At 38.5% G+C, this 26,301-nt stretch overlaps 1 protein-coding gene across 3 annotated transcripts in view; it reads right to left on the bottom strand.

Annotated features, from left to right (window-relative positions):
- Positions 1-26,301, bottom strand: part of PRKG1 (protein kinase cGMP-dependent 1) — a 1,340,287-nt gene that overhangs the window by 922,280 nt on the left and 391,706 nt on the right. Inside the window, exon 1 of one of the 3 annotated variants that reach the window (XM_081557186.1) lies at positions 24,196-24,216. The exons of the other annotated variants lie outside the window; for them this stretch is intronic. The gene's annotated coding sequence lies outside the window, so the exon portion shown is untranslated. Of the gene's footprint in view, positions 1-24,195; positions 24,217-26,301 lie in introns of those variants that run through there. 3 annotated transcript variants of the gene reach the window in all.

The raw sequence follows: 26,301 nt of genomic DNA, 5'->3' as shown, positions 1-26,301 counted from the left end.
TTGAGCATGAACTCAGTATTTTGCACATGTTCGGTGTGACCATTCTACAGAGTCGTGTTTTGCATACAAGGGCCCAGTTACATGAGAATAAACTGCCATCTCTGGATAACTAGCATGAATATATATAAGTTCTTATGCATAGTTTCAAACCAAGGTTCCATGTGGTTCTTAAAGTCAATGCATTCTCATCTTAAGAATTTCATTCCTATGATCTCCAAGATACATAAAAGGTTTGTCCCTTCACTTCCTTCAGACTCCTGCTCAAATGTTACCAATAAGAGTTACTCTGATCACTTTATATGAACAGTAATACCCTGACACTACCAACACTCAATTTATACTTATATGTTTATCTTCTGCTTTTCTCCACTAGATTGTAAACTTCATGCCAACTGAGAATCTATCCCTGTCATTCAGTGCTATGTCCCCCACATGTGGAATTGTACTTGGCACCTCGCATATTAATAGAATCTAACATTAATGTGGCACTTACTATGTGCCAGGCACTATTCTAGATGCCTTACTTATATTAAATTATCTAATATTTCTAATGAACCCATTATTATTTTCATTTAACAGATGAAGACTCTGAGGCACACAGAAGTCAAATAATCTGTCTAACATACTATGATGGACGAACTCTAAGACAGCCCTCAATTACTTACATCTCCTTCTATGCATGGCTTGTTTAATTCCTTCCTTTTGAGAGTGAGTAGTAGCTATTTACTGCTTTTAATGAATGATGTGCAGGAAAAGGTAATTATGTTTCTTTATATTGAAACTTCTATCTCCCTAACAGACTCTCTTCTTTCTAACTTTGATTAAATAAGCTGCCCTATGGAGAGGCTCCACCCTACAGTTATCAATGCATTGAGATCCTCAGACCAACAACCTTCAAGAAACTGCAACCTGCCAACAATTCCATGAACTTGGAAACAGATCCCTTCCCAGGTAAGCCTCAAATAAGTTCCTTAGTTGCTTAGTCACGTTTGATTCTTCACAACCCCACGGCCTGTAGCCCGCCAGGCTCCTCTGTCGGTGGGGATTCTCCAAGCAAGAATACTTGAGTGGGTTGCCATGCCCTCCTCCAGGGTATCTTCCCAACCCAGGGATCAAACCCAGGTCTCCCACATTGTAGGCAGATTCTCTACCATCTGAGCCACCAGGCAAGCCCCATTATACTATATTTCCCTTCAATAAATATTTTTGGAATGAATGAAGGGATGGATAAATGGATGGATGGACACGATGATAATACTTTATAGAGCCAAAGAGCAATGCACACTTGTTTTATGAGATTACAATGATCTTGATCTTCAAATCTGTGACAAATCTTATTAAAAAATATATGTGTGTGTGTATATATATAAATATATATATGTCAGCAACACTCTGTCATGAACATCATTACAACTGTCCTAAATAAAATAAGCATTAGCTAAATTAATCCAATGATTCATAAAAAGATAATACATTGTAACCAATAGGGTTCACTCCAGAAATGAAATACTGAGTTACCAACTAAAATCAATTTAAAACATCAAATATCTATTTTAGTAGATACAAAAGAAGCCTTTGATAAAATTATATCTCTATTCACGATTTTTCAAAACTCTTGAAACAAATTTGGAATAAGACAAAAATCTATCTCCATTCATAATTTGTAAAATACCCTCTTAGCAAAGCAGGAATAGAAGAGTTTATCTATTAAAAAATACTATAGAAATTTTATGCTTCATGATAAATTTTGAAGATTTCTCTTGATATTTTGAGAATGGGTCAAAACTGTCTACTATCTCTACTTTATTCACCATTGTAGTAGCAAAAGTCTTAGTCCCTATTAAAGTGAGAGAAATATAGGTTATAAAGAAGTAAAAAATTAAAACTCTCATTATTTTCAGATTACTTGATTATATATGTAGAAAACCCTAAAGAAACTACATAGAAATCATTAGAATTTAAGGTGATTTGGTGAGATTTCTGGATACAAAATATAGATCTCAATTGCAACAAGGAATTAGAAAAGGAAATTTAAAATACTATTTATAAAAGATCAATACACACATCAAATGCAAGATTAAATCTAACATAAAATGGGCAAGTCTGCTATTCAAAAAATTATAAACCTTCCTCCGCCAGAAAGATCCAATTTCACATATAATACCATTACTAGTTATTCACTAGCAATTTTATTAGAGATAGGACAGAGTCCATAACCAACATGACATGAAATAATAAAACATATGCTCAGTTATCCATATATTTTCAATAGTTTTAGCACATACACAGAAATATTGAAAACTGTGGAAATGATGTAGGTTTTGCCTTTTTTTTCCTTCCATTTCCCCCATGGTAGTGTGTACTGGTTGCCTAGGAAACTGTTACCACCAGGGACAGAAGCGGCTGTGCTGTCACTCTGAGCTGGGCTGAGATTTCAGTGGTAGCGCGTTGGCTCTCAGCCTCAGTGGAAGGGCACCTATATTGTCCCACTTGGCTCTGGGCTCACTCATTTCCTAGGAGCAGCTGTAGATTGTGTTGTTAGCGTTTTGGCAGTAGGAAAGAAGCAAAGGGTACGATAATAGTAACTGGGGAGCAAAGACTGAACATGGGTTGTTAAAGGTGGGTTTAAGATATTGCAGGTGAAGAGACTGCAGAGTATAAAGGAGATGCTTACTAAAGTACACTTCTATGCTGCTGGCAGACAAGGATGGGTGTGCTACTCACAGAAGCAACTTGGAAAGTAACTAGGAAAGGGGAGGGAATTTTAACTACTATATGCCAGCAGCTGTACTATGTATTTCCCATTTGTTTTGCATTCATTTCATCTGTTCTCTCTCTCTCTCTCTCTCCCTCCCAATCTGTTTCTGACAATCATACACAAAGACACGCACACTAAAGCTCATACACACAGCTACTATTCTAGTTTTAAACATAGGTAATATGGAGTTCAAAGAGGCTAAATAATATTCTTCAGTTCACCCAGTTACTCAGCAATGAACCTGGAAATGAATCTCAATCAAACCCCATGAAAATCCATACTAGGCTGCCTCCAAGGCTGGGACATGTTTCAAAATAAGGACAAACTAAAGGGAGGCAAAGGATGCTACAGACATGAAAAGATGAAAGTTTATATTAGGTTCAGGAAATGAGAAGAAACCCAGTGAAGTGGAATACAGAGGGCGCAGGGGCATAGGAAGTTAAAAAAAAATAACCAGCAAACAGATAATGAACTATTTTAAATGCCATATGAGCAAGTTTATTTTTTAATTTTGTTTTATAACTGTGCTATCTAGTAGACACCCTGCATGGTAATGTGGGTTGTCTGAACTGACATGGGTCTATAAATATATATATATATATATATAATGTATACTGGACTAAAACTTAATGTAAAAAATCTCACATAAAATAGTTTAGTAATCATTTGTCTATTAATATATGTTGGTCTGATAATAGTTTGGATGTTCTGGGTTAAATAAAATCTATTAAAATTAATTTCACCTGATTCTTTTTACTTTTTAAATGTGGTTACTGAAAATAATTAAAATTACACTTGTGGGCTTATATTTCAATTGGTTACCAGTGGGAGGCCATGTAAAGTATGGGGAGAGGAAGACTGGGACTGGCTAACTCTTGTACTTAAACTTTTCCTTTCCTTATATACACACAAACACACACCCTCAGCTTTATGCTATTTTATTATTTTTTCCATAGGAACAGGCACCCAGGATTCTTTTCCTACAAGGAAAAAAAAGGCAGTTTGCCTACTACAAACTCTGAAATAAAAATAGTTTAACAAAACTCCTTTGCAAGAAATAAAGATGGATTCATTCAGCATCCAGAGAGTGTTTACATCTTAAAGAAAAAAGGAGCCTGTGGGGAACAAAACAATAACGATGGCTTTGGAAGAAAAATCAGTTTCCAAAGCCTTTACTGCTCCAGAAAGAGCTCCCATTCAAGAGATCACAGAGAGCAGCCTCAGCGGTCACCTGGTGACTCACTCCTGTTTTGCTATATATTATGTTCTAGTTTCTCTGACCTTGATATTTCATACGGCACCAAGAAATTACTCACCTCACCATCACAATGACAATCACTATAGGATGCTGCCCTGCCAAACAGTGGCCTGAGCTAGCTGGTGAGACCGAATAGAAAAAAGTAAACAATAAACCCTTATCTGATTGTTCAGGGTATTCCACTGTAGTTATTCAACATTTTAGTGTGTGTCAATGTCTTTGTTGTTTCACTGCTAAGTCCTGTCTGACTCTTCTGCGACCTCATGGACTGTAGCCCACTAGGCTTGTCTGTCTATGGGATTTCCTAGGCAAGAATACGGTAGTGGATTGCTAGTTCCTTCTCCAGGGGATTTCCCCAACCCAACTACATCTCCTGCATTGCAGGCAGATTCTTTACCACTGAGCCACCTGGGAAGCCCTCGGTGTATTACAAGGATATTTTTTCATGGGCATCCATTGTCTCTCATATGTGACACAACAGTGTAATATAAGGTGCATAGGATCACAAAATTTCCTGCAAACATAGATTTGGAGATGCCCCTATTTAAAAAAGTGGTAAGAGTTGTCAGGGGAGGCCACGGGACAGAGGGGAGCTATTAAATGGAAGGTGTGGTGCTGAGACAACAGCACTGGGTTGGCAACCAAGAAACCTGGATTCCAGATCTTGCTCTGCAACTTAGAAAGTGCGCAACTTTCTTTCTATGCTTTGTATCTTTTCTTTTAGATGAAGGTCTTTTAAATTATAGCTCCCAACTTTTATTTCTCTTCCAGCATATATGGGAGATATGAGACCCTTCCTTTAGGAAGAGCAAATTACTGTTAATGCAAAAAAAAAAGTATCATGAGGCACTTGGCAGGCACTTATGAGGCACTAAGACAGTGATTTCCAGTAGTGGAGACACAAGCCTCAGTTCAGTTCAGTCCCTCAGTCCTGTCCGACTCTTTGCGACCCCATGAATTGCAGCATGCCAGGCCTCTCTGTCCATCACCAACTCCCAGAGTCCACCCAAACCCATGCCCATCGAGTCAGTGATGCCATTAAACCATCTCATCCTCTGTCGTCCCCATTTCCTCCTGCCCCCAATCCTACCCAGCATCAGGGTCTTTTCCAATGAGTCAACTCTTTGCATGAGGTGGCCAAAGTATCGGAGTTTCAGCTTCAACATCAGTCCTTCCAATGAACACCCAGGACGGATCTCCTTTAGGATGGACTGGTTGGATCTCCTTGCAGTCCAAGGGACTCTCAAGAGTCTTCTCCAACACAACAGTTCAAAAGCATCAACTCTGCGGCACTCAGCTTTCTTCACCGTCCAACTCTCACATCCATACATGACCACTGGAAAAACCATAGCCTTGACTAGACGGACTTTTGTTGGCAAAGTAATGTCTCTGCTTTTAAATATGCTATCTAGGTTGGCCATAACCTTCCTTCCAAGGAGTAAGCAACTTTTAATTTCATGGCCGCAATCACCATCAGCAGTGATTTTGGAGCCCAAAAAAATAAGTCTGACACTGTTTCCACTGTTTCCCCATCTATTTCCCATGAAGTGATGGGACCAGATGCCATGATCTTAGTTTTCTGAATGTTGAACTTTAATCCAACTTTTTCACTCTCCTCTTTCACTTTCATCAAGAGGCTCTTTAGTTCTTCTTCACTTTCTGCCATAAGGGTGGTGTCATCCGCATATCTGAGGTTATTGATATTTCTCCTGGCAATCTTGATTCCAGCTTGTGTTTCTTCCAGCCCAGCGTCTCTCATGATGTACTCTGCATCTAAGTTAAATAAGCAGGGTGACGATATACAGCCTTGACGTACTCCTTTTCCTATTTGGAACCAGTCTATTGTTCCATGTCCAGTTCTAACTGTTGCTTTCTGACCTGTGACACAAGCCTAGGGTATCAAAATCTCCAGGTATTTAGGAGATCTGACTCATCCCTTTTAGAATCTTAGAGACCATATTGTCTTTAATATCTTTTCAGGTGTTACAAGGATCAAGGCTATCACTAAAGTTGTTCACTAGACTATTACATAATCATATCCTCTCCTCTTCTGTTTTCTTTTTACTCTCATTCCTTTAGTCAAAATATCCCATACTGGGAGGCTGCTTTCTGATGGATATTAATTTGAATAAATTTGAATAAATCCTTGAGCATACTATGGAGGAAAAACCCATTAAGTCCATTCAGTCTACCATTTTTCAAATGTGTAGGAAATGTTTTGATCAGATAACATTCTGGAACATACTGTCTTCTACCTGAAATGTCCTGTTTACCAGTAGCCTTTAACTTGACCTACTAGGAAGAAAAACAGAGTAGATCTATCTATCTATCTATCTATCTATCTATCTATATATATATATATATTTTTTTTTACAGTCAATACTCATATTTTAAATATCCAACTCTTTTTTTTAAGATACTGTATACCCCTAAGTCACTCACCCTACGTTTAGTTAGCATTTTCTAAGAACCTTGTCCATGTGAGATCTTGAAGGAATTTAAAGCCAAAAGGTGAGAGGTGCTAAGAGATACAAGTGCTAGAAAAGCAAAGAGATAGACTGTGACCTGAGGTAATACGAAAATTCAGTTTCACTCCAAACAGCAGAAATTTGGAATCTGTATTGATCTCATGTAGCTCACTCCACAGCAAAGTCTTGCCCACTACATGAATGGCTATGGACAGGTCAACAGAAGCTATAAAATTTCTCATATTTTTGACAGTCCTCTATAAGGAAGCTGCACAGAAGTGTAATATGTTTCAATCATGAAGTAGTGAGGACAAACATACTGAATGTTTCTCAAATAAAATATTAACCTAAGAAAACCAGACTTACAGAGGGTAAGGAGGTATCTTGAATAATATTTACATTGTAAAAATAAAAGAAGGTTTATTTCTATTTAGGAACATCAGATATTATGGAAGAAAATGTTCTGAGGTATTAGTGTTTGGCCTGGTTCATGGAAAGCAGGTAAGAGTTGGAAAAACAAAAATGTAAAAGGAGGATATCTCCATAGAAGGAAATGATATTAGCAAAACACAATAATCAGGAAAATGGAGCCTTGGGAAAAGTTTGTAGACTTAACTGGCTGAACAAAGGGGTACAGTTGAGGTTTAATAACCAATATGAGGATGAGATGGTTGGATGGCATCACCAACTCAGTGTACATAAGTTTGAGCAAACTCTGGAAGATAATGAAGGACAGGGAATCCTGGTGTGCTGCAGTCCATGGGGTCACAAAGAGTTGGACACAACTTAGCGACAGAAAAACAACAACCAATAAGGAAGATAGAGTTATTAAGAACTGGATCTTTGAAGGCCCTGAAAGTCAATGGAAGAGCACCGACATTACCATGAAGGTGATACATTTTCTACTTAGGAAAATATCAATTTACTACTGGACAAAAAATGCTGAGTTAGCAGCTGTTCTGAGTTAATTACATGTTAGGTCACAACTAAATATTATTTTAGAACTGATAGAGACTTTGGAGTTCTTCCACTTCACAAAAAGTTCTCATTACTTGGTTTAGATGGCAACAGAATAATCAACAACACAAAAACCATGAAAAAGGATAAAATGTACAAAAATAAGGGGACAGATGAAACATGAAGGAAAAAATTGTATCTATCACAGGAAAGACTCTCATCCAGTTCTCCTTACAGAGCCAGTTGGTAGGTGTAGAGAAAGGAACAAAAAGCAAATGACATTTCAGCCCTGAGCACCCTGAGAAATGCTGCCTTGTGTGTATTCAGTTCCTCCCCTAAGGCACCTCTTCAAATGGAAAACAAAATGACAAAAGTACTGTTTTGGGCTACTAAGCTCTCTTTCAGCTGAGTCACCCCATTGCCAAAAAAACCCTCTTGCTCCTTCAGGAATTTTAATGCTTTATTTTTAAGCCCTTTTTACTGGTAAAAGAGATAAGATTTCACAAGCTAATTGAATACATGCCACATAACTAAGTTACAGCCTCCCTTGCTGAAATCTTTAGAGCTGAAAATATTTTTATTTTCTTGGCCCTTCTGACAACATGAAGAAAAAAAGAGTCTCAGTCACTAAATGGAACTGCTAAATGGGAGCATAAGCCTAGTAAAATAAATCAGTGATCCCTCACTGATTTTCTTAAATAACAAATTAGTATGTTTTAAATTTGCCATCCAATTGCTATGATATGGGCTATTTAATGAAGCAATGGCTCAGAACATAAGACACTTGGATTACAATTGGTTTAGTCATTGATTTCTTTGAGTTAGATTTAGGTAAGTGTTTTTACCTCTCTAAACTACAAAGCTTAGTAAAATGAGGGAAAACTACCTCCTGTTTCCTTTTACAATAATGAGAGATTGGATTCTGGATCTGAAAAATAATCTAAGACATTTTGGAGAAAGCTTTCATGTACAATGCTGGGGAAATGGCTCTTCATGATCCCATTTAAATAAGGTCAAGATTCGTGTATGTATAACACAAATACACAAAAAATTTTACAGAGTGTATGTTTGCATTCTAGGAACCTGGAGACCAAAAAGGACCTTCGATTTGCTCACACATATCCCTGTATTTGAATTTAGCAGAGAGAAAAAAATCTGGAAAAAAACATGTTTACATATGGTAATTTTCAGTTCCACTAATTCATGGAGAAGAATAAATATGTGGAATGTTTATGGGCTATAGAGAGGCTATTTCTACAAAGAATGGGCTCATCAGGTGCCTCCAAAGTCTTCAAGACAGCCTTGGCATGGACTTTCTTTTTAGAGATCAAACTCATTGTAGACCATGATTAAAGAATTTTTTTTTTTTTAATCCATATGGATTTAAAAAAGAACTAGTGGCTTATTGGATATCCATTTATCAGTGGTTGCAAACACAAAGGCATCTATGCTCTGTTGGGAAAAACTAAAGACCAAGAATTTCCAAAAATAACTGCCAGGTTTCCAGTTGTTCAATGTCAAGCTGACATGGAGCTATTTCAGCAGCAGTGATTGAGAAATCATAGCAGAGGAACAAAAATGGGGGGTGGGGGGCACGGGAGAGTGAAAGACTTTGAAGAGGTGACAAAAATACAAAAACTCACCCTGTGCAAAAGCAAATTCTAATAACTGGAACCAAAGAATATAAAATTATCTTTTCCCTTAAATATAAATGAGGCCATCTGCCAAGATCCAGAGCTTGAGTGACAGAAACATTTTTAAACAAAGACTCAGAAAAAATGTTTTCTTATTTAGTCTCTTTTATACAACATTTTTTTTGTTGTTGATTTTAAGGTTTTTTTTTTTTTGGCATAGTGTTGGAGGGGAACAAACTTATACTGTAATACAGATGGCTTAGAAATTAGATTATTTGAGAATAAGGTTACCTTGTGGGAGGGAAACTAGTGAGAATCAACATATAATGGATGAGACCAGGTTTCTATGTGAAAGACTGAGGAGTATCTCATCATAATACTTTCACACTTGATTGGCTCATTTGAATAAATGAGCACATTGGTTAAATTGGAAATTCTAATTCACCAAGTATTGGATTGGGCTAAAATTCTGCAGTTCAAATATGCTCCCATATGATCCCAATGCACAAAGTCCTCCCAACACATTTTGTTAGAAACAAGCAAGAACAATTAAAGTGATTGAAATAGTCCTAAGAAGTTAACCCAATTATTGGGTTTGAATGGTTGGATTTCCCCATTGTGGAGACAGCTATATATCAGGCAACCAGAGTTGGGAGCAAGAACATTCTGATTATTAGGTAGATTTCTCTTTATCTGATTGTATTCTGTCTGAACTGCCTTCTGATTATAATTTGATTTCTTGTGTAGGATTTCCTCTAGAGAGAATTGTGCTAGCTAGTCAACCCAACTCATGCAGGCAGAATAATCGTGTGGAAAGAAATGGGCTTTGAATCGCAGAGAACAGGATTTGTTTGATAATGTTGATGATGATGAGTAGGAAGATCAAGAGGAGGACGCTGACATGATGATGACAATAGCAGATAAGTTACCTGTGTACTTATTATGTGCCGGGTATGCTTAGTGCTTTGCATACATTCAATCAATGTTATGAGCTGATACTATTATCCCTGCATCACAGATGAAGAAACTTAAAGTTACAATGCTAGAAGGAGTCAGAAAAAGACTGAACCCTATGGCTGCCTGATTCCAAATATATGTTCTTTGTCAACATACACATCCCAGTATGTGAAGGACCTTTGATTATAATTACTACTACACTAAGCACTCAAGAAACAGTAATTATATATTCCAATTTTTATATATGACATAGAGTTTATATTTGAGTCTTTTGTGCATTTAGTTAACATGAGTCAGACTCCATGAGTCTCATCAACTCTAATCATATTGATATCTTCAATCTGTAAAGCTAAGGACTAAACTCCTAATCATGGTAAAGCCTACCCGGTGTGGAGCTGAGCAATTACTTAAAAACAAACAAACAAACCCAGAGAAGTAAAACATTTCTCAGACATTTTAACCAAAGAATTTTTTTTTCTCTATCTATAGGCCTTTCCTTGAAACCTCTTTATACAAGTCTATCCATTTTGTGGTTGGCTGGGTATTTTCCCCCAAGAGACCATTTAAGCGTTTTCCCTTCTTTTTAATCTCATAATTTCTAAAGTATTGAATAATAGTCCCATTTCTACTTCTAATGCATATATACCTTGTTCAAATGAGTGGAATGAAATGTATCACTAATGGGATTAAGCACATGGGTATTAGTGGGTATTGGAAATGGTCAAGTGCAAACTACAAATTAGCAAAAATATTTCATGAACGTCACTGGCCTTCTATGATGCTTGGTCTTTCAAGGATATTGTATGCAAAACCAGATATTCGGAAAACAAAAACTAGGAGTGACCAAATGGTTCCTCCCATTTGCCTGACTACTTAAAGAGTCCATCCTAAGACAGTAGACAGGATAAATGAATGGTCAGCATAAAAGACTAAGCAAAGAGTGACAGTCCAGTTTTGAGTAAATGGAACAGAATACAGAGAAACCAGCTGAGAATAAGATTCAGTGTGGATGGTATTTTTCCCTGAGTCATCTCACCCAAAACTGCAGTGACTTTAATTTGATTCTTGTACGGAGAAGGCAGGAACATGTCCTGCCAGTTTCTGTCTAGCTCAAGAAGAGAGGTCATTGCTTTTGTCATTCTTCAAACCAAGTGTATTTTTTGACTTAGTATTTTCTAAGAGATCCTCTACTCAATTTTCCATTTGTATAGAACATAGCTATTTATGTTGATTTTTTAAATTTAGTATGCACTTTCTCCTATTCTAGAAAAATAAGGATCTTTTCAATTAAAGTACCTTGCCTTTGCATGTGTATTAAAAACAACAACAACAACAAAAACAACTTACATTATGTGACCAGGGCAGAGAAGGGCAGAGAGCTCCATACAGGACTGACTAATGGGGACCACAGGGTTCACACGGCTTGAACTTTTCTAAAGTAGTGCAGGGGGCAGAGCCACAGTGGAAATACCAATGACTCCTACCACTGCCAACCTTAAGTCTCTAAAAGTAGGACAAAAACACATGGTCCTGATGATGAGTTGAATTAATAAAGAGCAGCTCTAGCTAACCAGCAACAATATATTAATAATACATAAACTGAAGTCATTAAGATCATTGGGTTCTTCCCTATTATTATCTAACACCTTTGTTCAGTTTTACCTATTTCACTTTCCCTTTGTTGTTCCTTTTACATCTTCATTCTTTATATTCAATATACTTGATTTACTTCAGAGAAGAAACTGGACCATCTGGCATTCAGAACCTCATGACATCAATATCAAAGCATATCTGCTCTTTGTAGATTACATGAGGAATGAGAAGGGAGAATTATGAAGGCACTAAAATTTACTGGGGCAGGTAGTCTGGAAGGCAGCATGCTAGTCAATATACTCTCCAAAATCAGAGTTTTAGTCAATCTCCTTTCAAGTGGGGTGCAGGAAATACTTTCCACCAAAATTTTTCCTGCCTTGGAAGACCTTACTTTTTTAGTTTTCCAAATATTTCATTGCCACGGCTGATTAACACATCCAATTTATATGTGGAGATCTCAATAGGTAGAGGTCTCCAGGCTCCATGTAACACCATGTAGATCAAGCATGAGCTTGAATCTAAAAGGTTTGGGGCAGGATACCTGTATTTTAAAAAGGCCACCACAAGGAATTCTGAAAGGCAAATGAGGACAGAGAAGCAGTGCTGTGTTTCCCTCCATGAATTCCTTATTCTAATGCTTACCATACACTGTCTAAAGGTTGGTCTTAAGAGAAGATTCACATTAACGCTTGAAAAGATCCAAGATAGATACCAGGAAGTTTTTATTTTCCTGAAAAAGATAGTCATATTTATGGACACATAGAAGCCTTCAACTTTTTTTTCCTGTTGCTTCATGTCTTAAATATCTAGTTTGCCTTTCATTTGCCTGTCAATGGAATGTCCAATATTTGAATCCACTTCACATTCACATTTATAAAACTATAGCATTTAATAATATTTATTTTGGTGTTTATTTTCTAAAATAACTTACAAAGGTGAACATATGAACTTATGACACTTACTAAAACAGGTATTCTGGTGAATCAGTGGTAAAGAATCTACTCGCAATGCAGGAGATGCAGGAGACGTGGGTTTGATCTCTGAGTGGGGAATATTCCCTGGAAAAGAGCATGGCAGCCCACTTCAGTATTCTTGCCTGGGAAATGCCATGGGTAGCGGAGCCTGGCGGGCTACTGTCCGCAGGATCACAGAGTCGGACACAACTGAAGTGACTGAGCATGCACACACGCAAGATTTTTAAATAATGTTGTTTTCAGAAAAAAAGCATTAGCTCACACAAAATTTACTAGGCATAATTAGAAATTGAGTAATATAGTTTAAATAGATTCATTAAAGTCATGTGAAAAATAGACTTTGGAGGTAAATGTTATAAAGATCTAACGTGGGCAATAGTATACAATGAGTCTCCTTTTATTTATGGAATGCCACAGGCCAGAAATTCTGCCTTAATAAGAGCCAACAATAACTGATATATATATATGTATGTATATATATATATGTATATATAGTAACTTCATATTTCAAAAGTAACTGTATGATCACTATCACGTATCAAATGGATGGTTACACTAGATAATCCTTAACCATTTATATCTCAGAGATCCTAAGAAAAAATCTTAAATTCCTCATCATGGAACTGAGGTCTGTTGTCAATTTTATGAACAAGGTTTTAAATATATCTTATCAGTTATCTATTGTGTGACCTAGACCATAACTCACAGACTGGAACAATCCTAGGTCACTACTTTACTAACTCAAGCTGGGAGGATTTAATTGTGCATATGCATCAATTGAGCTGCACCTGTCCAGGAGCTAAGAGAGAGCAAAACAACTACCACCAGTGCCAAATGGGTATAATCCTGGTGCCCAAACTGTTGAATGGGTTTAATGAGATAATACATCTAAAACCCTGACAGCAGTGCATGGCATATAGAAAAAAAGAAATTTGACTGAGGATGGTGGCAATGAAGGTCATAGTAGTGCTTCAAGCAAGCTTATAGCATTGTTCCAAGAGTCCTTCTTTGACATCACACACTGCCCAAACTGTCTACATACTTCTAGCAATAAAACATCCCAGACGTATTTATTATATTATTTAAAAACAACATTCCTCTTTCATTGGTGCAGAAATGCTAATAAATACCCTTAAATATCATATAGCTTCAATGGTACGTTTTTCCCAACTCTCTTTACTCTATATTTTTAATGAGCTACCATGTACTCTTCAGGAGTTTCTTAGTGGGAAAGTGCCTTGGGTGGTTGGTTACTTTGCTGGTGTGCGTGTGTGTGTGCTCAGTTGTTCGGTCGTATCTGACTCTGCAAATCCATGGACTATAGCCCAGCAGGCTCCTCTGTCTATGGGATTTCCCAAGCAGGAATACTGGAGTGGGTTGCCGTTTCCTGCTGCAGGGGATATTCCCAACCCAGGGATCAAACCTGCATCTCTCGAATCTCCTGCATTGGCAGGCGGATTCTTTTCCACTGTGCCACCTGGGAAACCAATGGTGTTAATGATAAAGCAGATCAGTTTACCCAGAGAAAATCTCACCTCTCCTGCCGTGACTTAATTTGAAATGATACCTATACCTGGGGCTCTCACACTTCAAATGTATAAAAAGCACTGTTCTAAAAGCCTTCTTCACAAGTGGCAACCAGCTAATGATCTTTTAAAAAACTATCCTCTTTCTCAAGTAACATTTTTTTTTCCCCAGCCATGAATTGTAGTATTTTCCTCAGGATATCCCAGCAGCTCCTAAGCAGCTTTCTAAGGACTTAAAAATACTCTTGTCACTCAATGGGGAGAGGTAGGATTCCAAAAGATAGGGTTTTCCCTTTATTTCTGAACTAGTGCTCTAGCACACAGTTTTCACTCTTACAGATAAATGTTGAAGGACTATTCCATAAATTATTTTGTGCATGGAAGTCAGAGTTCTTTTCCTATCCAGCCCTTTTATGTATTCATTTTCCTTTATGTTACATGCCTGTCTCACATTTTCAACCATTTACCTATCCCTTCAAGTTCTAGGTGAATTATATGATTAAGCACATGAAGGAAAGTCCCACCCCTAATACAGAAACACATCCAGCCACACTGGTAGAAACCAAGTATCTCTCTCTTCTCCGTTATTACTATTGCAAGACTCATGCTCAGTAGTTTGTTTATCCATTTAAAAAAAATTACAGTAGCCTACTTTTCCCTTTAATAAATCTGATTTCCATAAGATTATAAAGTTAAGAATCATAGTTATTAAACGTGTGTTGAAATGATATAGTAATACTAAGTGACAGGGCTTCTGTAGTGGCTCAACAGTAAAGAATACGCCTGCAATGCAGAAGATGCAAGAGATGGGGGGTCTATCCCTGGGTTGGGAAAATTTCCTGAAAGAGGAACTGGCAATCTACTCCAGTATTCTTGCTGGAAAATTCCATGGACAAAGGAGCCTGGTGGGCTACAGTCCATGGGGTTGCAAAGAGTCAGACACAACTGAGCACTAAGTGACAGAAGTTCGCTATACGGCCCCTCTGAGCTTGGTGAGTCTCTATGCCTCTGTCTTGGCTTCCCTTCTAAGGAAGTACTGCATTCTACTGAGAATTGATAAAAGTAACTGAAGCCTTATAACCATAAATCTATTTTTTTAATTCTGAGGCTATTTTAATCTAAACTTTGGGTTTTGAAAATTTGAGAGTGAGTGTGTGTGTGTGTGTGTGTGTGTGTGTGTGTATTCACTAGAACAGAATTGGACTTTAAAAGGATTTTAGTTGGAAGAAAAAAGGCATACATACTAATTCCAAATGAATCCTTTAGTCATTTTAAAAAGGCACAACCGCAATCTTTCAAAGATCATAAATAAAGGATCCTGGCTACTTTCCAATGCCAAGCGGAATTTTAGGCAATATCCATGTAAATTTACAGACACTTCAAGAGATCTAAATTAAACTTCTGAAACTAAAGTCATACCTTTACACACAGGAAAAATTGCCAAAATGTCCCAATGAATAATAATTCATTACTAAAACAAGGATTGGAAATTTATAATAAATGCAACCTTGTTTCTCAAAGCTGGACAGAGCATTCTGATAACACATTGGGAGCCCACATCCATAGTGAAGAAGAGTCTATAACACTATTTCAAACTAGCTGACTTAGACTTCAAAGGCCAAACAAATTTCAACTCTTCTATCCAGGATGGGCTTCTATCCATGACTTCAAGAGATGGCCCCTTCTCTGGGTTCATATAACCTTTCTATTATGGCTTATAAAATTAATATTCATCCCCTCCTTTTCTTGTCTCATTTCCTTAGGCCATAAGTTCTCTAAAAGCAGAGGTCATATCTTGTTTATTACTCAAGTATCCAGGGTGATAGTTTTCAATTTTTACTGTGCCAGTTGTGGCCGATTATATTTTCCAGAGAGTTGTATGTGTGCATGCGTGTGTGTGTGTGTATCCGTCATTATATGATCCCAATCTATTATTATATGTAAGTGACTCTGACACTCCTTCCAAGAGTGTCGATTTTTGACTCCTGAGAGATGTGTGTGTGTCTACTCCAATCTCCCACCTACTCCTAACCTAAGAAGTAATTTGAAATTGCCTCATTCAGTAGAATCTGGCATTACACTGGTCTCTTGGATTCAGCTCTCTGAATAAGAGGGCTCCATGGAGGGAGAGAAGACCCTCCCAACAGGACCAATGGCCACATGAGTGAACTATCTCTGAAATGGACCCTCCAGCCTCAGTTTAGCCTTCAGATCACTGCTGTCCTCCGTCAACACCTTGGTGCAATCTCATGACACCCAGTGCCCCGGGGTGAGTCCTTCACAAATTCCTGATCCAAATAAACTATGAGAAATAATAATTATTGCTGTTTAAGGCACTATATTTTGGGATAATTTGTTACAAAGCAATGAATGACTAATACACCAATATAACTCTTTTAAAAATAAGATATAGGAATCCTTGATATACAACATAAATTTATTGAATATTCCTGAAAACCATATAGCATTCAGCAGAGTGCCTTGAAATTAGCATGAGTTTTATCTTCATTAGAAATATTAAAGCACATTTCAAGTAATTTGAAAATATTTAATTCTGTAGTCATTCAAGTAAATTACGTTCAGATAGGATGTTGAACTCAGAAGAAAACATTCTTTTAGAGCTACTGTGTGTCAGAGGAGAAATTATACAGGGAAATATTTTTCTCATTAAAACTGTGGTGAAAGAATATGAAAGGGGAAAAGAACTCTAATGACCTTGGGATATGACCACTAACATCTATTTGTGTCAGAAAGCAAAACATAGAAGGCTTCATGTTTTATTCCTGTCAATAGGAAGTTTCTGAAAGGTGGAGAAAGAGCTTTTTATCCATATAGTAACCATTAAGGATTTTACAGCTGAAAATCAATGACTCCCCTCAACTGAAAGCCTGTCATTGACACTGAGCTGACTGACAGCTAGAGAGGTTTGGCCATAAGGTTTCTGAGAATACGTGCAGTCCTTTGGGTTGCTGTCCCATGTTTATAAGTCAGGGTTACCACTGAGGAGAGAGTTTCCAACAGAAAATGACAGAGCTGAAATAGAAGATGCTTATTCTCACTGGGAAGTCAAGCAGGGTTAAGCCAATTGATAAAATGCCTTAGCCATGGACCTATGTAATGAAATTGACTTTAAGTCAAAGATTTTAGATTCCTTCAACAACCTTCAAAAAAAAAGATTGCTATAACCTAAAAATTTGTTTGCCTATCTGTTGTGACTCAAAGCTCTCTAACTCATTTCACTCTTCCCTCACCATCGCCATGTGTACAAGGGATCACTCTACTGCTTGCTATTGTATGTGTGCATGTGTGTGCATGCTCAGTCGTGTATGACTCTTTGCAATTCCATGGGCTGCATTTCCAGGCAAGGATAATGGAGGGGGTTGCCATTTCCTACTCCAGAGGATCTTCCCAACCCCGTGGTTGAACCCGTGTCTCTTGTGTTTCCTGCACTGGCAAGCTGATTCTTTACCATTGCTCCACCTGGGAAGCCCTACTGCTTGCTAAGTCCCACTTTAATAGAGCAGATTAATTTAATCCAGCAAATATTTTTCTAGTTCCTACCATTCCCAGGCACTTGTACTACTTCTTGGGGCACCACAATTATTAAAATAGTCTCTTCCTTTAACAACCATTTACAGAGAGTGGACCATATGCTAGCTGCTGTGGGCACAATAGTAAATATGAATAAGGTCCCTGACTTTAAGGAATTCATAGCCTAATGGAGCAGACAGGTAGTCCCACAGGAATCCCCGATTACAAGGCAATAGTGCAATGCTGGAGATACACACATGGTACATTGGGAGTTCCAGGTATTTTTCCCCAGTCCACCTAGCTAGAGATGGAGGTTGGAAAGAGTCAAGAAAGGTTGCCTAGGGGAGAAGAACAGCTAACAATGTATCTAAAATTTACAGTTGGACTTCTCTTGTGGTCCAGTGGTTAAGAATCACCTTGCAATGCAGAGGATGCAGGTTCGATCCCTGGTTGGGGAACTAAGATCACACATGCTACAGAGCTACTAGAGAGCTCACATGCTACAACTGCTGAAGCCCCCACACTCGGGAGCCCGTGTGCCACAATTACAGAGTCCACACGCAGCAACAAAAGATCAGCAGTGCCACAACTAACATCTGATGCAGCCAAATAAATAAATAAAATTTACAAAGCAAATAAAATTTATAGTGAAAAGCAGAATTAGAGACACAGGTATGAGGTATGGGGGTTGACCAGGGAAGGAGGGAAATGTCATCAGAAGAGACCACCAAAACACTTGAACTGGATTTTTTGTTTATTTTTAATTGAACTATAGCTGATTTATGATGTCATGTTAGTTTCAGGTGTACATTATAGTGATTTGGTTATATATATTCGGTGGGCCAAAATGTTTGTTCAGGTTTTTCCATAAAATGTTACAGAAAAACTTGACCAAATATTTCGGCTAATCATATATATGTGTATATATATATATATATATATATATATATATATATATATATATATATATATATATATTTCACTACAAAATATTGAGTGCAGTTTGAATTGGGTTTTAAAGTACAGATATTAGTTCACCAGGCAGAAAGGGCAGAGGAGAGAAAGTCGAGAATGGAGAAGGCATGGGAGGGTTGGGGGGAGGCAGGGAAGCACAGAGACATGGAATGATAGAAGCATGTTTTAGTATAGACTCTTCAAGACATCATGAAGAGTTTAGAGCTGATAGGCTCTAACAGATTATTTATTCTGCTTACACATATTTTTACAGATGAGTATAACATGGACAGCCTTTGAGCAAAATGTAAAGCTGATTTTCTATCTTGGACTTCATAGATTTTTTTTCTCCCTAAGCACAGACACTATATACAACTGTTTGATCCAGAACAGTGACATTACTTAACTGCTTCTCTTAAAAAAAAAAAAAAAAAAGAAGAAGCAATTTTCATTGTTCCAGCAGTATTTTCACTAAGCATTCTTGTTCATCTGCTTTTCCATACTAGAATCCTTTCTTCTCCTTCACAATGATCTTTGCTACCAACACAGTAGCAGTGCTTTAAAATAAAAACTCTGGAGGTGTGCAGGGTACTTCTGCCGACTAAACCCAATTCCAAGGGAGGAAAAAATGTTATTGTCATAACACATACAGGAATAAAAACGGTGCAGGTTTAGCAGGATCTGTCTATATAAAGAAGTGCTAACATTAGCCATGCTGTAACTCGGGTTTTTCCCATCCTTTTTCCTGCAAAAAGAATCGGCAGTTCTATCACAGTGCAAACATGGGTGTCAAGAAAATCCCATTCATAACATCAGTGTGATGGTGGTATCCACACTCTCGTCTACTACTATCATGGGAGATATTTGCAAAGACAACGTCCAACACAGCTGGTCTCTCATGTTAATAAAACCCTCAGCAATTGTGTTTTTTCTCTTATAACTAACTGAATGATCTTTTTTAAAAAAATTCAAGGGACTTTCCTGGTGGTTCAGGAAAGACTTTGCCCTCCAGTGCAGGGGATGTGGGCTAGATCCCTGGTCAGGAAAATAAGATACTGCATGCCTTGTGGTCAAAAAAAACAAACAAAAAAAATAAAACAGAAGTAATATTGTAACATATTCGATAAAGACTTTAAAAAATGGGCCACATCAATAATAAAAAAATTCTGGGCCCAGTTTTATTTTTCCACCTTCTACAAGACAATCTTTCCAGAAAGGAAAAATAAAAAACCTGGGGTAAGGAAGCCCTCTCCAACAGGTTATGTTCTCAGGCTGGTTATAGCTTCACTGAGCCTATTAGTTTTCTTTTCAAGAAGAGGAAAAAGCAACAACAAAAGCTCTTCTCTGATTAATGTTTCTACACTTATTTAATTCTGGTATCCAGAAAAAGAAGCACAGTGTGATGAAGAAAGAGCAGCAGACTACAAAAGGATACTTCTATTAAGAACCTACAAATAATCTTGGACAAGTCACTACATTTGTGATTCCACTTTTCTGCAGCAAAATCTGAAAAATCCTTTTGGAAAGGCTCAAAGGATTAAGAAACACTACTGAGTCACTTTACATTGCCAGGGTGTCTTTAAGGAATGTAAACAAAGCTAAAAGATGGAGAGATTCTGGAATTTTCTATTGCATACCTGTAATCTATAAGTGGAAATAATACTAGTAATCATGAAAGCCATCATTGCCTGAGGCCTTACTCTGTGTCAGACACCATGCTAAGCACTTCAACATGTATATTATTTGATTTCATGATTAAATAATCCCATGCCGTAACTACCCACTTAGAGATGAAAAATTAAGGTTTCAGTTTAGTTCAGTTCAGTTGCTTGGTATTGGAGTTTCAGCCTCAGCATCAGTCCTTCCAATGAACACCCAGAACTGATCTCCCTTAGGATGGACTGGCTGGATCTCCTTGCAGACCAAGGGACTTTCAAAAGTCTTCTGCGATACCACCATTCAAAAGCATCAATTATTCTGCACTCAGCTTTCTTTAAGGTCCAACTCGCACAACCATACATGACTACTGGAAAATCCAGAGCCTTGACTAGATGGACCTTTGTTGGCAAAGTAATTTCTCTGTTTTTTAATATGCTGTCTAGGTTGGTCAAAACTTTTCTTCCAAGGAGCAAGCTTCTTTTAATTTCATGGCTGCAATCAACATCTGCAGTACTTTTGGAGCCCCCAAACATAAAGTCTGCCACTGTTTCCACTCTCTCTCCATCTATTTCCACTGAAGTGATGGGACCAGATGCCATGATCTTAGTTTTCTGAACGTTGAGCTTTAAGCCAACTTTTTCACTCTCCTCTTTCACTTGCATCAAGAGGCTCTTTAGTTCTTCTTCACTTTCTTCCATAAGGTGGTATCATCTGCATTTCTGAGGTTATTGATATTTCTCCCAGCAATCTGGATTCCAGCTTGTGCTTCATCCAGCCCAGCATTTCTCATGATATACTCTGCATCTAAGTTAAATAAGCAGGGTGACAATATACAGCCTTGACGTACTCCTTTTCCTATTTGGAACCAGTCTGTTCTTCCATGTCCAGTTCTAGCTGTTGCTTCCTGACCTGCATACAGGTTTCTCAAGAGGTGGGTCAGGTGGTCTGGTATTCCCATCTCTTTCAGAATTTTTCAGTTTGTTGTGATCCACCCAGGCAAGGCTTTGGCATAGTCAATAAAGCAGAAGTAGATGCTTTACTGGAACTCTCTTGCTTTTTCGATGATCCAACAGATGTTGGCAATTTGATCTGTGGTTACTCTGCCTTTTCTAAATCCAGCTTGAACATCTGGAAGTTCATGGTTCACGTACTGTTGAAGCCTGGCTTGGAGAATTTTGAGCATTACTTTACTAGTGTGTGAGATGAGTGCAATTGTGTGGTAGTTTGAGCATTCTTTGGCATTGCCTTTCTTTGGGATTGGAATGAAAACTGACCTTTTCCAGTCCTGTGGCCACTGCTGAGTTTTCCAAATTTGCTGGCATATTGAGTTTAGCACTTTCACAGCATCTGCTTTTAGGATTTGAAATAGCTCAACTGGAATTCCATCACCTCCACTAGCTTTGTTTGTATTGATGCCGCCTAAGGCCCACTTGACTTCACATTCCAGGATGTCTGGCTTTAGGTGAGTGATCACACCATCGTGGTCATCTGTGTCATGAAGATCTTTTTGGTACAGTTCTTCTGTGTACTCTTGCCACCTCTTCTTAATATCTTATGTTTCTGTTAGGTCCATAACATTTCTGTCCTTTATTGAGTCCATGTTTGCATGAAATGTCAAAAATCTGTCAGAAATCAGATGGCTAATAAGTGGAGGAGTCAGACCTCAGATTCATATGTCTGACTCTGAAGACTATGCTGTCACTCTTGTGCCCACTGACACATGCTCAGAGGGAGGGCCCCTTCATCTTCCAGCATCTGAGACTGCATAGCACAAGCGGAAAGACCCTTCCTCTGCTTTCTGACAGCTCCAATCAAAAGGGACAAGTCATATATATATGGCTTGCTCACCCTCCACCCCAAAACTTTCATTCATTTTTGAAATACGTAAGTCATCCCTCCCATTAGGCAACACCGGTTTAACTCCTTCAAGTTTTATATGATATCTGAAAACAGCAGCTTTCATCAGGTTTATACAATGATTAGTAACTATCTGAAAGCAATGTGTGAGAGAAAAAAATTACACAACCTGGGGAACAATGTGGGACACCCACAGTTGGAAATAGTTTGTTAGACCCTTCAACTCAAGAGTCTCCAGTAATTTTTACACTTGGTATATCATATTGCTTGGTTCTAATTAAGCACATCATAAATGCTAGTTTTGAATCTCAGTTCATTGACAAGATTATGAAATAGAACAGGAGGTATTTAACATCATCTCAAAAGTGAAGTTATTAGAAATAGAACCAGTCCCCAACCATGATATTTGCCTAATATCTCATGCATTCAGTTTTCCCTCATCATCTATGTCCATGAATTGGAACATTAGTGCCTTTAATGTCCTTGTAATTAAGTCAGTTTATCTTGGGGACAGTAGATGGAGAAGTGGCTGAGGCCCTGTGAACCTGATGGGCTGTGTTCACATCACTGCTCCTCTGTGGAACCGTGGGACAGTCATTCCACTGCCCTGGCCTTCTGTTTCTGTACCCCTGCAACACTGATGACTAGAGCACCTGGCAGGGGTAAATCAAATAATGAACTCAGCACACTGGCTGGCACAGAAGTGCTCCAAGATGATTTGCAATTTTTAGTCTATGACCTTAAGGCTTAATTTCTTCCTCTTCTGAGTTCCATGGTATTTATGTTGCTTAAATTTATAATTGTCTGCATCTTGCCTTTTCAATGGAAATTGAGCTCATTTAGGGAAGGAACTGCCCATTATAAATCTCTGATATTATCTGTCTACTTCAGTGGGCCCTTATATTTCCTGATAAACCCTTGAGAATGGTGTATCTAGAAGGAGCCTGTATCCAGCCTAAAAACATATACATACTAAACAATTATCAATTCAAAATATATAATTTCATATTTTCTCTGTATAAAGCATAAAATTTCTTATCTAGGATTTTAGAAAACAGAATTTGCATTTTAGCAAATCGCCTGTGCTTTGACAATTAGGTAGGAAATAACAGAATGGTTGTAAACTCTCACCTTGACAATAGATCACTAAGCATATATCTTGATCCTATGTCATGGCAAGGGGCTTCCCAGGTGGCTCAGTGGTAAAGAATCTGCCTGCCAAGCAAGAAATGCGGGTTCAGTCTCTGGGATGGGCAGATCCTCTGGAGAAGGAAATGGCCACCCACTCCAGTATTCTTACCTAGGACATATCATGGACAGAGGAACCTGGTGGCCTACAGTCTACAGGGTTACAGAGTAGGGCATGACTTAACAGCTAAACACCAACTTGTCATGGCATGTAAGAAACAAAAATCTATAGTCTCCCACAAAAAGGCACAAACACACACTCTTCTGGGACTAGCAGGAGAAACCACTAGTAGCAGGTGTAACGTGTGATACTTCAGACAGGTTAGTTTACTTCACTAAGACTCTTTGCCAACAGAGGGGAGATAATACAGTGCTTACCTCAGTCTTCATGGGAGACTGAGGTCACCCCTGTGAAGTACTGAGCACCAGATTCGCCTTACAGTAAAAGATGAATCAACATCAGCTCATCATGTGCTTAAGCGTAATGTCATCAAGTGAGCTATTTTACACCCTGGATTTTCATACTGTTCATGGGGTTCTCAAGGCAAGAATACTGAAGTGGTTTGCCATGCCCTTCTCCAGTGGACCACAATCTGTCAGACCTCTCCACCATGGCCCATCCGTCTTGGGTGGCCCCACACGGCATGGCTTAGTTTCATTGAGATAGACAAGGCTGTGGCCCGTGTGATCAGATTAGCTAGTTTTCTGTAATTTTAGTTTCAGTGTGTCTGCCCTCTGATGCCCTCTTGCAACACCTACCGTCTTACTTGGGTTTTTCTTACCTTGGATGTGGGGTATTTCTTCACGGCTGCTCCAGCAAAGTGCAGCCGTTGCTCCTTACCTTGGACAAGGGGTATCTACTCATGATGGCCCCTCCTGACCTTGAATGTGGAGTAACTCCTCTCGGCCCTCCTGTGCCCACGCAGCCCCTGCTCCTTGGGCCTGGGTTAACTCCTCTCGCACCGCCCCCGGCTCCTGGCCCAGCCACCTCATGTGAAGAGTTGACTCATTGGAAAAGACCCTAATGCTGGGTAGGATTGGGGGCGGGAGGAGAAGGGGACGACAGAGGATGAGATGGTTGGATGGCATCACTGACTCGATGGACATGGGTTTGGGTAGACTCCGGGAGTTGGTGATGGACAGAGAGGCCTGGCGTGCTGCAATTCATGGGGTTGCAAAGAGTCGGACGCGACTAAGCGACTGAACTGAACTGAGCTCTGGATTTCACCTGCTCACCACGAGTAGATTTTCACTAGCCTCAACGCACATCACACATGGGAAAAAAAGAAACACGAGCTTAGAAACCCCTACATGAATCAAGGAAATTCAAATGCTGTGACAGATCAGACATACTGAAAGATGGGTGAAGTATGCTGTTGGCTTTTCATACTGATGGGATCTGTCAGAACAAGCAGTCACAACTGTGAGGGGCTAGACTCACGGTGGAACAGGAAATGTGACCCAAACCATTTTCTTGCTGAACTTCACTGGGGCCTGAATACAGGTCAGTATTTATGGGCGAAAAACAGAAGTATCATCTCCCAAGAGAGACTATCTTGTTCAAACATTTAAACAGGGAGCTTTCTGATTCATGCTGTTGTACAGCAGAAACTAACATAACACTGTAAAGTAAGTATATTCCGATAGGAAAAGTTAAGAGTAAAATTCTAAGGCACCTACTTGGAGGTATTAATTAGTAACACTATCTTAAGATATAGGGAAATAAATAAATAAACTCTTTCAAAAGTTAACTTTTATAATAGAAGGTTATACATTTAATTGGTTGCACATATTAAAATGTTTTTCTACAGAAGTACTCTGAGCAGAGAGGAGAATTACTGTACATGCAGGTTTAGGAGCCATAGAGTGGGTGGGGATGGGAGATGGGGTACAGAGTGAACCTAGTATGTGGCCAGATGAATCTTTAGTGCAAAATTTCTTTAATAAGTTTTTCATTTTAATGCGATACGCTGGTTATTTTAGATGAAGATTTAGCATGGCTTTCTCTTAAATTACTTCTCCTCCCAAACTGTCTTGACTTTGATATATGGGTAAGATGTGACAAATTTGGCCAGTGGATCTTTATATTTCCTTGGACACCACTGAGAATCCCTGGAGAGAATGCCTATCCCATTTGAGAATATTCACAAACTGTTCTGTTAATCTCACTAAATGTTTCCATTTTAGATTCTAAGACACCAATAAACAAGTTCAACTAGAAGTCCATAAAAGTTATAAGAAAGTCTTCAGAAATCAACGGCAAGCTATCACATTTTCACTAAAAATGGCATTATCAGCCTTTCTTCAAGGGGAGTGCCATCTGGCTGGTCATCCAACCACTATTGTCTTACTGGCCAGCAATTCATTTATAAGGTCAAATTTTATAATAGTGCCCACCTCTTGTCAGGGAGCACTATGTAGAATGTCTACTGCTTCCTAATGCCAACCCACAAGTTGCTCCATTGTTAAAAGAACCCTAATTTGACTCATATAATCACTTTTCTTTAATATGATCCAAGGTAAGATATTCAGTGTCTGAAATAGTAAGTATACTGATATTCCTCTAGTGACATTGATTAATTCAGGAGAGGGCACATATACTAAACTGGCCTGGTGGGGTTGTGGGGGGAAGCTGTTCTATCTCTTTCCCAAACAAGGAAGCACGTGGCCTCAGTGGTCACTGGCACTCATCTTGTGGCTGTGAGAATAACCAGACTTATGAATCTGCCAGTGCCGAGAGGCAGAGTGATGAAGATGGAAAGAACTAGAGTCATTGGCAACATCACTCAGCTGTCACATGTACCAAGCCTGGAAGCCTACTCTATGTCTGAAAAATAAATTTTGTTATTGAATAAGAAGGTTTGAGTGAGGAAGTTTGTCTTTACCTCCAATCAGAAGTATTCCACAGCTTCATTGAAGAGAGATAACATGTGACTTACAGAGTCTGCATTTAATTTAATAGAGCTCATACATACCTATATATAGGA

The sequence above is a fragment of the Giraffa tippelskirchi genome, chromosome 2 (genome assembly GCF_054371585.1).
Source record: "Giraffa tippelskirchi isolate mGirTip1 chromosome 2, T2T-mGirTip1v1.2.pri, whole genome shotgun sequence".
Lineage (NCBI taxonomy): Eukaryota > Metazoa > Chordata > Mammalia > Artiodactyla > Giraffidae > Giraffa > Giraffa tippelskirchi.
The sequence above is the reverse complement of the archived record's forward strand: the minus strand, read 5'-3'. Positions and strand labels throughout refer to the sequence as shown.